Source organism: Pan troglodytes, chromosome 3, assembly GCF_028858775.2.
Source record: "Pan troglodytes isolate AG18354 chromosome 3, NHGRI_mPanTro3-v2.0_pri, whole genome shotgun sequence".
NCBI classification, from domain to species: Eukaryota; Metazoa; Chordata; class Mammalia; order Primates; family Hominidae; genus Pan; species Pan troglodytes.
The window spans coordinates 119,254,545-119,270,797 of NC_072401.2; the positions used below are offsets into that span (position 1 = coordinate 119,254,545).

The following is a 16,253-nucleotide window of genomic DNA, read 5'->3' on the forward strand; positions in this document are numbered from 1 at the left end:
CCTCCTCTGAAGAGGTACATCTAACTGCCATTAAAATATGGATGATGATCGGTCTTAGCTGCTTCCTGCTGACAGGGGCATTGTTTTGGGTAAAATGGCAGTCAGATTCCTCCCAGAGGTTAATCTAACGGTTCCTTGCAAAGGGGAGCCATCACCTGAGGCTCTGGTTGCCTGACCATTTGGAGTTTGATGGCTTCTAGGCATGAGAGAAAAAAAAAAGTTTTATAAAGTTAAGTATGCATGGTTTAAACATGTGTATTATACAAGGAAAGAATTTAGTGCCAAAGATTACAGAGATAAGAAGTGAAATATACTAACAACAACATTGTACCCAGAGCTGTTTCTGGTGAAAAAAATTAAACCTTGTGGCTGGGCGCAGTGGCACATGTCTGTAATCTCAGCACTTTGGGAGGCCAAGGCGGGTGGATCACGAGGTCAGGAGATCAAGACCATCCTCGCTAACATGGTGAAACCCCATCTCTACTAAAAATACAAAAAATTAGCCGGGCGTCGTGGCAGGTGCCTGTAGTCCCAGCTACTCGGGAGGCTGAGGCAGGAGAATGGCGTGAACCCGGGAGGCGGGGCTTGCAGTGAGCCGAGATCGGGCCACTGCACTCCAGCCTGGGCCACAGAGCGAGACTCCGTCTCAAAAAAAAAAAAAAAGAAAAAAGAAATTAAACTTTGTATGGAAGCGGTTAAACTTTAGAAGAAAGATAACTGTTCTTGCCACATCTGTAGCCGTTAACAGGTGTACACTGAGAATTCTGGGGGTTTTGGCCTTGCACAGTGGCCATTCAAGCTTTCGCCTCTTTCTTGTGTTTCCTTTTCTCTACTGTAAAAGACTGAGGTGGCCGCTTTCAGGAGGTCTTCTAATGTACTATCTGGTCCCGGGGCCTGTTTTTGTAGCTTCCTCCTGATGTCAGGAGCTGCCTGAGTAATAAATTTATCCTATAGGGTTAGCTTTCCCTGGACTCAATCAGGAGATAGAGAGGTGTGCATTACCAAGGCCTCTCTTAGCCTCTCCAGGAAGGCAGTGTGATTTTCATCAAATCCCTGGTCAATCATAGACAACTTAGTATAATTGAGAGCTTGGTCTTAGTCCTACGTAAGCCCTCCATTATGCACACTTGAAAGTGTCTCCTCTTCCAGTCTCCCATCTCATCATTGGGATCCCATTTAGGGTCATTCACTGGTACTGCTTCTCTTCCAGTTGGATACTGTTTTTTCCCTTCTCTGACGCTATATGTGGTGCAAAGCTCATCACCAAATCTCTCTGCTGCTTGCAGAGTGGCCTGTTTCTCAGTGTCTGTCAGGTTCTAATTCAAAAGTAACATAATGTCTCTTCAGGAGAGTTCAAATATTTGGGTGAAATTCTGGAAAGCCGCTATATATCTATCAGGGTCATCTCAAAACTTGCCAAGATCCCCCTTAATTTGCTTTTACTGGGTCCAAATTCACTGGGCATTTGTTGAAGGGGCAAGAGTGAGACTGGGGCTTGTTTAGGGTGAGGATTTTTAGGAGGGGGTGAGTGAGATGCTGAAGCTGAATAGGGAGGTCAAGGTGGACCCGGAGGAGCAGGGCTTGAGGGACCTGCTTCCTGTTCTGGGAGTGCCTCCAGAGCTCTTTAATTCCCCAGGCTTACCCCTTGCAGTCTTTCCTGAGATGGAAAGCAGGAGGGCTGGATCAACTCTACACTATCAGCAAAGGTCTGGATTGCCTTGCAAAGTATAGAAAGCCTGCACATTTGGGGCCTCGGACCATCTGTCCTCACATCTACAGAAAAGTTCTAAGTGCTGGATGATATTGAAATGAATGGTTCCTTCCTGAGGCCAAGTCTGTCCTTGCTGTAAATCATAATTTGGCCAAACCTTTGTTCAGAGAGCTATGAATCATTTTTCCTACAGATTCTGAGGGTCAAAACAGTCCCAATAGTTCAGGATACACTCCAGAAGAATAAGTTGGGGGTGGTGAAGACAGCCAGTTGCCCATTCTGAAAGACAGTAAATAGAGGTTTACTTCATTCCCTTCCTTCTTTCAGCAAAAACACAGGGTGTGATGAAGAGAGAAAGCAAAGCAGGCATCCTCCCTTCCCTTCCACCTCTTATCCCTGAGTCCTGGTGACCTTGACAGGTGCTAGCCATAGATACCCATGAGGTATCTGCCCACGAAGCAGGGAAAACCTAGAGAATGGGAATTAACCGCCATCACCTATGCCTCCATTTTTTTCCTGCTGTGGACAACCTTTGAGTTCCCTGGGCCTGTTTATGCCATTGGGTTTTTCTTTCTAGGGCCACAGCCTGAAGCTTGGAATCGAGTTTGGGACTGAAAAGGTATTTCAGAGGCTGTTTGTACCTGTTTAGAGTGTGTCAAATGAGCCCTGCCAAATGTGCAGTTATCAGCCAGAAGGGGCTGTTCCTCCATCAACTTCCCTATCAGAAACAGAGTGCTGGGAGGGGTCAGTCCTCTCACACGAAAGGGAAAAAGAGAAAAACAGTATAAAGGGCAAAAGGGAAGGTCCTGGGGGAAGAACGCCTTGTTCAGTGCAAGTCAGTCGCTTTAATCCCTGTATCCTTCCCCAGTTCAGACCCGGTTGAATTCCTCGGCCAGGATAGAAATGCTCTGTTGGCACGGGGGACGAGACGTGCCCTGTGGGGTCCTGGCCACCGCCGCGGTTTTCTAATGCCCCCCAACCCCTGTGGCTGTGCTCAGGCACCCGAGCTGGGAGGGGAGAGGGTAAGGGGAGCTGTCTTGAGCTGCGTGGGTCTGCAGCTGTTGGGGTGGAAGTGAAGATGGCACCTCTAGGAGCAATTGGTCTGATTTGCACCTTTGATGGCTGCACTCATTTTACTTAGTAACATGGCTGCAGCCTGTAGCAAAACTCCTAACATTATAAAACAAGAGATAAGAGCTATTTCAAACTATGAGAAAGAGAAAATAGACGAAGTCTGGGTGTTTTGACTAGCCTGGTCAGGGCAGTTTAAAACTCCGTGAAGGTAAATAGAGCCTGTTACTTGCAGGAAAGAGAGAGAGATGGCAGGGTTTTGGAAAAGAGACAGATCTGACAGTTGTGCATTCACACTCACTTTCCAGGATCCCAGATAAGCCCCAGTTGAAATGGGAAAAATTCCCTTATACCCCTCGCAGGTCCTGCGATGAGGGCGTGGCTCACTTTTTCAGTGCACCACTGCGCATACCACTAGGGAGAACATGCATATGGGGAGATGATGGGGAGCATGGGCTCCAACCCCGCAGCAGTGTCTAGGGTTGAGTGTCTATAGCTTCCGAAGCCCCAGTGTGCGTGTGTTACAGTGCGCTCTTTCAGTTTTGCCATCTGCTGGTGGCATGTGTTAATCAGCTCTATTAGACCCTCTGCCTTATCACAGGGAAAGATGGCTTTCTGTATCCAGGTTCCTGCCTTAGTGTACTGGAAAAATCAGCTCACACATGGGCTTAGAGAATGAGTGCAAGGTTTTATTAAATGGTGGAAGTAGCTCTTAGCAGATGGAAGGGGAGGCCAGTAGGAAGGTGGTCTTCCCCTGGAGTCGGGCCACCCAGCTGCTAGGCTCTCCTCCCACCGCCCTTGGGCGAACTCAGCGTCATGCCGCTATAGATGGCCTGTGGTGTCTACCAGTGTGTTCTTCTGCCGGTGTGTTCCTCTCGACGTCCAGCCACTTGTGTCTGTGCCCGCTAGAGTCTTGGGGTTTTTATAGGCACAGGATGGGGGCATGGCAGGCCAGGGTGGTCTTGGGAAATGCAACATTTGGCATGAAAACAGGATTGCCTGTCCTCACCTAGGACTGTGGGCACAGGCCTGAGGGTGGAACCCTTGCTAGGGACCCCAGTTTTCTCCTCCCAGCACTTCCCTGCCTCCCGTATCAGAATCATGAATCTAAAAGCACTTAACATTTTTTTAAATAGAATTTTTGGACAGTTTATGGGTATTAGTATAGACTTTACCACTGTTTCACTGCGTAGTTTAGACGTCTTTCCTGTGTCTCCAATTTCTCCTCAGTGAAAGGGGGAACATTATTAATGTATTATTTCCAGACATGATTATTTTACAAAACTTATTTATATAAAAGTATGTTTATGTAACAGGAATTGGAGAAAAGTATTTAGACATTTTACGGAATCACTATTAAGTTGTAGAGAACCTGAATCCCAAAGCAATGTTGAAGAATTTTAAACATATGATCCTACTTGTGTGTGCTAAAAATAACAAGAAAAGTCAATCTGCAAGCTACTTGAAAAACAAAGACAACTAAGACTCTATGAGTGGGAAAACATCAACATAATTTATTAAATACACATTCACCACTTTGGAAGGCCAAGCTGGGAGGATCACTTCAGCCCAGGAGTTCAATACCAGCCTGGACCCCATGGTGAAACCCAGCCCCTACAAAAAATACAAAAAAAAAAAAATTGCCAGGTGTGGTGGCAGGTGCTTATAGTCTCAGCTACTCAGGGCAACAGAGGAGACCCTGTCTCAAAAAAAAAAAAAAAAATTAACGTCTTATTTGCCTCATGCTTAATCTTATTTGCTTCATGCTTAATCAAGAAAAATCTACAAAGCATGAAACATAGAGTCTGGAACATGGTAGATATATAATAATGCTGATTGCCAGCCTATTCACCCAGGTGAGAGGCAGGAGATACTTCTCTCTTCCGTTTTCTTTATCTCCCTCTGCTCCTGTTTTCTGTATGTTTATGTGTACATAATAAGATCCTTTCCAGACCTATCACCACACTCACTTCTGCAAAGCCTTCCCTTGATCTCCAAGCCACCTTGTACTACTTAATACCTCAAGCATTTACATGGTTTGTACCTGATTGTGTAGTTTGTACCAAGTAATTCTTTATGTCTAGGTATCTTATCGCCAAATGAACTTGTAAGTCCTTTGAAGACAGAAACTATAGATTCATTGCTTTCTATGATACCTATATTTAACTGGTTTATGTATGCATAAAGACACACATGCATACACACACAATGCTTACTCAATATCATACTATCCGATTATTCTGCCTCTATAACTAAAGGACAGAGGTGATGGACCGAAGACAAGTTGTAGATGTGATCTCCGCTTTACTAGAGTAAATGTGGTAGTTCTGTTACATATAATACACACCAATAAACTGGGAAAGTTACTTTCTGAAGATCAAAAAAGAGGAAATGGGTTCTAGCTATAACAAAGAACATTTTTGTCCATTTCCTGAGGATAAAGTGCAGCTGATCCTTGAACAACATAGGTTTGAACCGCATGAATCCACTTTTAGGAGGATTTTTTTTTCAACCAAAGTGGATCAAAAATGTATGTACTGGATCTATGTATGTGAAACCCATATAAGGAGGGCTGACTTTATATTTACATAGGTTCCACAGGACTGACTTTGGGACTTGAATATGTGTTGGTTTTGGCATATGTGAAGGTCTTGGACCAATCCCCAAGTATATAGAGAGATGGCTATAATTATTACATGATCTGAAATGACTATATCCTACATGAGTAGTTTGATGATTTTCTCCATCAGTGTGGTCAATTTGATATACCAATCAAAATTATTACAAGCTAAAAATTTTAATTCAAAAATATTATATACTTTTACCAATATCTTGAATGGAGATTTGTCAATACTTCAGTGGAGACACTCTCCTCTGTTGATTTCTGTTGGTACTAGATTCTCAAATGACTGATTTCTAAGTCAGAAAAACTGAATGGCTTTAAAAGTTCCACCACAGTTTTAAGAATCTACAAAATTTTGTTTCTAGGCACATTATTTGATGTCCATCTCAAAATCAAACAGCATAAAGAACACTAACACGAAGTAATTTTCTACATGTGCAAAAACATAAGTTAGATGAAAAAACATCTTCAAATGTGTTAAAATTTGTTTTTCAGATGCATCTTGTTTTTAAACGAAATGTCAGTATATGATTATAAAGTTCTAAATGCACTATTTTAATCAAGTATAGGAGTAAATCATGGACTTCAGGGCAAAATGTTATTTCATCCAGTGCAAGCAGAAAATAATTCCCAACAGAGAAAATAAATACTGTAAATGTGAGGTAAAAACCAAGTCTCATTGTATTCAAAGAAAATAAGGAAAATTCTTATTTCCCTTCTGCAGTCCCTCTTGACTGATGGTCCTTCACTCTTATATGTAGAAAATCACCACAAAAAACAAAAGAAATTGTAGTATGTCTTGAGATGAAGTATCATACATCCATTAAAATAATAATTATGACTATTAAAACATAAAATTATTAATAAAAAATACAAAATCATGTACAATGTTAATAAATGTGTAAATTTGTAAGTGCATTTTGTATTAGTTTAGCAAAATTGTTTAATTATGACAAAATGTATATTTAAATAAAAGAACAATGAGAGTAAAAAGTTTTGTTAGAATGACATGCCTCTGGCTTTAGTTTTTACTTACATTTTTTAAGATACTTAAATATTGTCTCCTAATTAAAGTTGACATTTAAAAGTATTAACTTTAAAATAAAGCTGTTTTCTAGAAATATGTCTTATTGAAGTCTACATTTAATAGAATTTTTTTCTTTTCTGAAAATTAAGTCAGTGCCATCTTTAGACTTTTGACATATCTATTCTCTAAGATTTACAAAAGATGGTAGCTTTTTAATCACACCAAAGAAGTTGGCTTTTAATTGCTAGTTCAATAGACTTCTCGGTTTTTGTTCCTAAGTTTCCCTGCAACCATTGATATTACTGAACACACTAGACTTTATTAAAGATTTATCTTCTCATCTGGGCACAGTGGCTCACGCCTGTAATCCCAACACCTTGGGCCACCGAGGCGGGCGGATCACAAGGTCAGGAGTTCGAGACCAGCTTGACCAACATGGTGAAACCTCGTCTCTACTAAAAATACAAAAATTAGCCTGGCATGGTGGCACATGCCTGTAATCCCAGCTACTCAGGAGGCTGAGGCAGGAGAATCACTTGAACCCAGGAGACAGAGGTTGCAGTGAGATGAGATCCAGCCTGGGCAAGAGAGACTCTGTCTCAAAAAAAAAAAAAAATCTATCTTCTCTTGGTGTCTTTCTCCATTGTTTCTTTACACCATTCCTTTTCTGCTTACCTACTGCCCTAAAGCTAAACCTGCTTCAAGAGTGGAAACAGATTTCAGAGATTCGTCCTCTTTTCTCAGATATTTTTTCTTTATTTAAACTCTTTACTTCAGCTATATATATTACATCTAATGTGAGGATGTACAGATTGAATCTCCAACCACACAATGTCACTCCTAGGTTCCAATGCTGAAATTCCAATTTTCTGCCAGATTGTTCTGCCTAACCATTCACTAGAAATCTGAATTAACGTTGCCAAGACCAGCTTTATTATATTCCCCTCAAAACAATATTCTTACACCAACAACACATTTCTGTTACTTAAAGTACTATTCTACCTTTATAACAAGCCTGAAATGTGGGAGTCATTGGGAGTCATTACTCCACCTCTCTCTCCTTTACGCCCAAATCATTGGTCAAATATGACAACCTTTACAGTTGTCCCCAACTCTGGCTATTTTTACCTCCACAATTGTAGTAAGATCCTTGTCATCTTCTCTCTAGATGGGCAGTTTTCAAAATGGTCAGAATATACTAAAAAGGGTAATATATCAATAAATTAGGGCATTTGTATTAGTTCCATTTTTTTTTTTTTTTTTTTTTTAAGGAGTCTTGCTCTGTCACCCAGGCTGGAGTGCAGTGGTGAGATCTTGGCTCACTGCAGACTCTGCCTCCTGGGTTCTAGTGATTCTCCTGTCTCAGTCTCCTCGGTAGCTGGGATTACAGTCGCATGCCACCACGTCCAGCTAATTTTTGTATATATATATATATTTTTTTTCTTTTTTTACTAGAGATGGGGTTTTGCCATGTTGGCCCGGCTGGTCTCAAACTCCTGAACTCAGGTGATCTGCCTGCCTTGGCTTCCCAAAGTGCTGGGATGACAGGGGTGAGCCACCATGACTGGCCAAATGTTTTATAATATCTATAAGATAGATAGATGATAGACAGACAGATAGATAGATAGATAGATAGATAGATAGATAGATAATAGATAGATAGATAGATAGATGATAGATTAGATAGATAGATAGATAGACAGATAGATAGATAGATATTATAAACAAACAATCCAATATCGTAGTGCAGTAGTGTGTGTTCCAAATTGGTGTGTTTTTTCTTTTTCTTTTTCTAGAAAAAGGTCTTGCTGTCTCAATAAGATTGGAATGCAGTGGGGTCACCATAGCTCACTGTAGCCTCAAACTCCTGGGCTCAAGTGATTCTCCTGCCTCAGCCTCCCAACTAGCTGGGACTGCAGGCACATGCCACTACACCCACCTAATCATTTAAATTCTTGTAGAGACAAGGTCCAACTATGTAACCCAGGCTGGTCTTGAACTTCTGGCCTCAAGTGATCCTCCTGCCTCGTCCTCCCAAAGTGCTGGGATTACAGGCACAAGCCACCATGCCTAATGTGCTTCAAATTTCTCTCATGCACAATCAAAAAGTTTTGGACACTCCTTCACAAGAATATTTCAATAGCCTCCTGAAGTAATTAGCTTTCCTACCTTCAGTGTCTCTCCTGTACCTCATGTACACATAACTGCCAAATAAAAGGTTCCTAGGAATAACAATGGTCACCTTGCTGTCTGAACAAAGCTATTTAATGTCTTTTACTTGCCACCGCAGTGAAACTCACCTCAATAACATGACCCTCAAGGCAATCACAAGCCGACCATCCCCTCCTCCAAACATGCACACATGAAACACACTATTTTTCCAGGCATGATTTTCACTTTTCATTTTTGTAATCCCATCATCCCAGTGAAATGTAACCACCTATTCTCACCTAAAACATACCAAGTGCCTCTATATAATATATTTTGCCATTATAATAGTATATTTGTTTGAGTTCTCTATAGATCTTTGAGATAAGGTCTATGATAATAAACCTAATAAAAGTCAGGTCCTCATACAAAAGCCTCTCAAGTCATATCTATGGAAACTCACTCCAGCAGCCAAAATTTGGTCATGGAAATCCACTCTGCTTTCCTGTGTTTAGGGACATTAAAGGCAATCCCATTTCTAACCCGTGGAAACTCATCTCAACTTCTTCCACTAATGCCCAGTTCTCCTGTGCTCATCACTGCTCTGGAGTTCCCTGCAAACCAAATCCCCAACAACCCTCTCTGCTTTAGCTCATGAAGCATGCCTTTCTCTCTCCCCACTCCGCACTGTTTCTTATCTTCATACTATGTAGCTTCTTTATGTAAACAAAACTACACAATGGTAAGAACTTTTCCTTGTCTGATGTCCTTCAGCACTTAGTCTGGAAAAAAATAGAACTTCTCTTAGAGGATGACGGTCAGAAATGGAGGAAGATGTACCTAGTCTGGGTGGTGATTTGGGGATAATGGAGACAAGAACCCTTATACACTAGCATAAGTGATTTCCCTCCTCTACTCTCCCTCCTGATAGACTTTCAGTTATGAAAACTTGTTCATTTCCTGATGTTGAAATCCTATTCATTTTTAAGATACGATCATATTTATTGGCTCTGTGATTTTTCTATAACCAGAATTGATTTATTTCCTCCCAATGCCCATTGTCCTTGACCACTAATACATTTATGACACATAGCCTTTCATTATAGTTACCATCCTATCCAAATTTTCCTAAAGGATTGGTAACTCTTAAGTCAGGGATTAAACCCTTATCTTTAAAACCACCATGGTATCTGTCCAAGAACATTGCAAATAACAGGTAAATGTTAACATATGAAAGAAACACCAAATGTTGTCATGACATTGTCTTCAGCAAAGAGTCTCTTCAACATAAACTGTTATATTTTCTTCTTTGTCTTTTTCTTTTGGACAGGGTATTACTCAATGCTATTATTAGTGGTATTTGGTAATACTGTGCATAGTTTGCCTATTTAGAGGACATTTATCTAAATAAACATATACAATGCAATAATTATTGTGACAATACTTATGATTACTTCAAGTTGAGATAAAGAATGTTGTATCCTCAAACATACCACTTTAGTGAGGGATGTTGATAATGGAAGAAGTTATGCATGTATGGGAGCAAGGGGTATATGGGAAATTTCTGTACTTCACAATTTTACTATGAACACAATAATGCATGAAAAAATGACATTGAAAAAATGTTATATTCTGACTTTAAAGCTATTATTTTAAAGAGGTACAAACTTAAAAAGAGCAGGGAATAGGTTCAGATTTTGTCATTATAATAGTATATTTAACATTCAAAAGAAATAGTAATGAAATCAGTAAAACATGATTTTTGCAAAAATTGTGTAAGATTCTTAAAAGTTATGATACAATGAGATAGTTACAAAAAGGAAATCTAACAGACTTTCCTTGCTTGTGGGGTTTCAGAACTGCATCAATTAAATCATTCATTTATTCCAAAAATATTTATTGATTATTTAATACTTACCATGTCTTATATTGTAAGAACCTATAGTAAATTACAGGTGACTGAGAAGTCTATTTTTCAAAGTGTTAAAAAAAATTAGAGTCAGTGAAACAATTTAGTAATTTAAAGTAGACTAGGCCAGGCATGGTGGCTCACACCTGTAATCCCAGCACTTTGGGAGGCCGAGGTGGGTGGATCACAAAGTCAGGAGTTCGAGACCAACCTGGCCAACATGCTGAAACTCTACGAAAAATACAAAAAATAGCCGGGCGTGGTGGCACATGCCTATAATTCCAGCTACTCAGGAGGCTGAGGCAGGAGAATCACTTGAACCCGGGAGGCAGAGGTTGCAATGAGCCGAGATTGTGCCACTGCACTCCAGCCTGGGTGACAGAGCGAGACTCCATCTAAAAAATACTACTACTAATAAAGTAGACTATAAACATATAATTATTCACGCACTCAAAAGTCACAATTTATTGAGTGCTGTGTGATAAGCAATTGGCTAGGCTAGATGCTGGTAATAAAAGATAAGGAGAACACAAACTAGATCCTAAAGGAACTCACAATCCTGTGCTACAAGAGATGTATTCACAATGTGCAAAGAAAACATAAAGAAACCCCAAACTCTGCCCAGAGATGACAGAGAACTCACTCAAGACTTAACCTTTAAATGGTGTCATGATTGATAGGCAGTGCCTGTCTTGGTGTAGAAATAAAAGAAAGAAATTGCAGCAAGATGCAACTCAAGGAGCTGAAGTCAAGAGGAATGAGAAAGCATGCCAGTCCTCATGAACAAAAAGGCTGTTAACCTGGAACAGAGCACAAACATAGGCGTATGGCAGAGACTGAACCGTGAAGGGTCTTATAGCCACACAAGGGGTCTGATCTTTAACAAATCCTGAATGAATGGAGCCCTTCATGTGTCTTAAGAAAATCAGTAGCATACTCACATTTATATTTTAGACAAATAAATAAAGGTCAGGGAAATGTTTAGATATTAGAATCAGCTGAACTTAGTTACAAATAATATAGTATGAGGTAAAGATGACAAAGAAAGAGAAGATAAAGTGAAAATTCATTTCCAAGTGTCATGCTTGGGTGACCAAGTGGTTTATGGAGACAGAGAATATATCATGGTGAGACTGATAAAATATCTAATTTGTACTTGAATATTGTTTCCAAGTCTAAATCATACATACAGTCTTCTCCTGAAGATTTACATATTGGCAAGTAAAGGAAAATTAAGGGCAACTCAAGATCATAGATATGATTTAAATTGTATTCCCTGGTTCTTTACTTATATTACATACTTGTATAAATTAATAAAAGATTTCCTTCCTTAAACAAACCTGATACAATAAAATTGGGATTTATGTAAAGGATTAATGTTACTCTTTTCCCTTTTAAAAAATGACATATTTGCCTCAAATTTTCTTTAGTGTTACCTTAAATAGAATGTTCTCTAATGATTTTAAAGTAAGATTACGAGTAAAAAAATAGATAAATATATACGTATTAATGAATAGGACAGCTGGTTTTCAGCAGAACAGGGGTACTGGCTGTTCACTGCTCATGGCTGTTGTGACGGGTCAGTGGTCACGCTGCATGGTTGTGGATACGATGAATGTCACCACTACCTATTGCACAAAGTAGGAAAGAGCTGAGGATAATTAACGTGACACTCGAATTTAGCAAAAACCTCTAAAAGGATCAAATAGCACTCTGAAAATGAGTTAACAAATCAGAAAAAAAAATACGTAACTACGTCTAAATGTTTTTTCTATTAAAAAAGGAAAAAAGAAAAAAATGAGTTGTTGAAGAATTATTTATGCTTTAGTTTATTAAAATATCAGTAAATAGAATTGCACTGTCTTTCTTTTAAGGATTTGTCTGTCTTTTGTGCCCTTTGATAATTAATTTTATTTGGTTTTCAAGATAATTATATAACTTGTCTTAATTCAAACTGCAACAACAAGCTAAGGAAAAGTTAGGGGGTTTCTGTAAAGAGTCTCTTTCTAAGTATCCAAAAGCCAGACTTTCATGCCTGCCTATGTAGCAGTAGTAAAATCTCAACAAGGCTTCTAGCTGCATGACAAATATAATTCCTGGAATTTTTCTTCTTAAGTATTCACATAATCACCATTTCAAATGTAACAAGCATTTTAAATTCTCGTAAAGTCAAAGAGAATTCTCAAAGGAATAGCTACTACTCAAACAATTTTGACATGTAAACACCTACAGACTTTCATATCTAAAGATAAAAACCTAAGAGAGTGTGTCAAGAAGGATTGCCTAAAATCAAACCCTAAGACAAGGATTCTCATGAAAGTGATTTATAGTATTTAGGAGGCAGAGTGTGTGAAGTAGGATAGGGCAGGAAAGGATGAACAAGGATGTGGTCTTGGTTGGAGCCTCACTTCAGCCTGACCTGGGCACTCAGGAGTACATATTAAACCTAGTTGGTTGTTCTTTGACACAAGGGACCAGTTCTTTGTATTCTCGTATTGTCGAATCACAGCTAATGCCCATTAAAGTGAGTGGAGGTAGAGGTGGGTGTTATATCCAGGCACACTAGCTCTCACTGGGCCAAAGGGATGAGTGCATTGGCCTAGTGAAAGCAAACTGGATGAGACAACAACAACATCTACTGCAGAGGTATATTTTTTAAATATCTTGGAGAAAGAAATATCTTGCACAAGGTCCAGGTGATACTTGGACTGATGACAGCAACACAGTGCAGAGAAGAGAAAGTAAATAGAGGCATGCCTTCTCCTTTGATTGCACATTGCTTTTATTATGCTTCGCTGATACTGCACTTTTTACACATTGAAGGTTTGTGGCCTCCTGAAGCTAGCAAGCCTGTTGGTCCATTTTTACAACACCATGAGCTAGCTTCCTGTCTCTGTGTTACATTTAGGTAATTCTTGCACTATTTAACCTTTTCATTGTTATTGTATATGTTAGGGTTATCTGTGATCAGTCATCTTTGCTGTTACTATTGTAATTGTTTTGGGGCACCATGAACTGCATTGCTACAAGACAGTGAAATTAATCATTAAAATGTTGTGTGTGTTCCAACTGCTTCACCAGCTGGCTGTTCCCTCATCTCACTCCCTCTCCCAAAGACTCCCTATTCCCTAAGACAAAACAATTTTGAAATTAGGTCAATTAATAATCCCACAATGGCCTCCAAATGTTTAAGTGAAAAGAAGAGTTACACGTCTCTCACATTAAATTAAAAGCTGGAAATGATTAAATTTAGTGAGGAAGGTATTTTGAAAGCTGAGATAGGCCAAAAGATAGGCCTCTTGTGCCAAATAGTTAACCAAGTTGTGATGCAAAGGAAAAGTTCTTGAAGAAAATTAGAAGTGCTACTCCAGTGAAAACATGAATGATAAGAAAACGAAACAGCCTTATTGTTAATATGGAGAAAATGTGAGTGGCCTGGACAGAAGATTAAACCAACCACAACATTCCCTTAAAGCCAAAGCCTAATCCAAAACAAGGACCTAACTTCAATTCTATGAAGGCTAGGAGAGGTGAGAAAGCTTCAGAAGAAAAGTTGGAAGCCAGCACAGGTTAGTTAATGAGATTTAGGGAAAGAATCTCCATAATATGAAAGTGCAAGATGAAGCAAGTGCTGATGGAGAAGCTGAAGCAAGTTATCCAAAAAATCTAGGTAAGATTATTGAAGAAGGTGGTTGCACTAAACAATAGATGTTCAGTGTAGGTAAAACAGGCTTGTAAGGAAGAAGATCCCATCTAGGACTTTCTTAACTAGAGAAGAGATGCAATGACTGGCTGAAAAACATCAAAGGACAGACTAACTCTCTTGTTATGGGCTAATGCAACTGGTGACTTTAATTGAAGCCAGTGCTCATTAACCATTTAGAAAACCCGGGAGCCCTTATGAATGATATTAAATCTATCTTTGCCTGTGCTTTATAAAACATGGTTTACTGAGTATGTTAAGCCTACTGTTGAGACCTACTGCTCAGAAAATAAAAGATTATTTCAAAACATTACTGTTCACTGACAATGCACCTTGTTACCCAGGAGCTCTGATGGAGATGTACAAGGGTTTAATGTTGTTTTCATACCTGCTAACACAACATCCATTCTGCAGCCCATGATCTAGGAACAATTTCAATTTTTGAGTCTTAGTTTTTAATAAATATATTTCATAAGGCAATAATCAGCATACATAGTGATTCCTCTGATGGATCTTGGCAAAATAACTTTAAAAAGCTATCTGGAAAGGATTCACCATCCTAGACGTTTAAGAACATTCATTAAGGACATTCATAATTCATGGGAAGAAGTCAAAGTATCAATATTAACAGGGATTTGGAAGAAGGTAATGCCAACCCTTATGGATGACTTTGAGAGGTTCAAGACTTCAGTGGAGAAAGTCACTGCAGATGTGGTGGAAATAGCAAGAGAACTAGAATGAGAAGTGAAGCCTGAAGATGTGACTGAATTGCTGCAGTCTCATGATAGAAGTTGAACAGATGAGGAATTGCTTCTTATGGAGGAGGGGAAAAAAGTGGTTTCTTTTTTTGGAAACTACTGTTGAAGATGCTGTGAACATTGCCGAAATGACAACAAAGGATTTAGGATATTCCATAAACTTTATTGACAAAGCAGCATCTGTGTTTGAAAGGATTAATTCCAAATATTAAAGAAGTTCTATTGAAAACAAAATGCTTTCAAACAGCATTGCATGCTACAGAGAAATCTTTCATTAAAGGAAGAATCAATTGATGCAGCAAACTTCACTGTTGTCTTATTCTAAGAAATTGCCACACCTTGAACTTCAGCAACCACCACCCTGACAGCAGCCATCAACAGGTAGGCGAGACCTCCCACCAATGAAAAGATTAAAGCTTTCTGAAGGCTCAGACGAGTGTTAGCAATTTTTTAGGAATAAAGTGTTTTTAAAATTAAGTTATATACATTTTTTAGCCATAATACCATGGCACACTTAATAGAATATAGCATAGTATAAACATAATTTTTATATGCATGGGAAATCAAAAATTTTGTCTGATTTGCTTTATTGCAATATTTGCTGTACTGCTATGGTCTGAAACTGAACCTGCAATATCTCTGAGGTATGCTTGTACTAAAACTAGATGTACACATACCGCTAAAAGTTGTTACACACGGAAGTGTAATTTAATCATAAACTCCACTAAGGTTATTATAGTACTTATGCTTTAGGAAGCTGTGATCAGTAGAATTCTAGGATGGTCCCATGATCCCCACTCCCTAGTATTAAGCACTGTATAATCTGAGTCTGGGTGGGACTTGTGATTCGCTTCTAGCCAAACAAATATGGCAGAGCTGATAAGATGTCACTCCCAAGATTATGTTTTATTATGTAAGACTTCATCTTAGCCAACTGAAGATAAAGGCTCTCCTGCTTGACATGAGGAAGCAAACACCCATGCATGAACTTTCAAATGAGAGTCCACATGGATATGGCAAGTAACTGATTTGCCTTTAGGATTTGAGGACAGCTTCCAGCCAACACGCTGCAAAAGACCAGTGCCCTCAGTCATACAGTGCAGGAAAATGAATTCTGCTCACAACTTGAATGTGCTTGAAAGCAGATTCTCCCTGATCAAGCCTGTAAATAAGAACACACCACAGCTGAAAGGTTGATTGCAGATCCTGAAACAGAGAACCCAGTGAAGCCATGCCTGCACTGACTCCTGATGTACAGAAACCGTGAGATAATGAAGATACACTGTGTTAAGCTGCTGCCAAA

At 39.3% G+C, this 16,253-nt stretch overlaps 2 long non-coding RNA genes across 2 annotated transcripts in view; one reads left to right on the top strand and one right to left on the bottom strand.

Moving 5' to 3' along the window:
• LOC107974383 (uncharacterized) overlaps nucleotides 1-16,253 on the bottom strand; it is a 162,067-nt gene that overhangs the window by 132,108 nt on the left and 13,706 nt on the right. The window lies entirely within an intron of this gene.
• Nucleotides 2,245-16,253, top strand: part of LOC129143761 (uncharacterized) — a 35,562-nt gene continuing 21,553 nt past the window's right edge. Inside the window, exon 1 of the long non-coding RNA XR_008547600.1 lies at nucleotides 2,245-2,330. This is a non-coding gene — a long non-coding RNA (uncharacterized LOC129143761). The remainder of the gene's footprint in view (nucleotides 2,331-16,253) is intronic.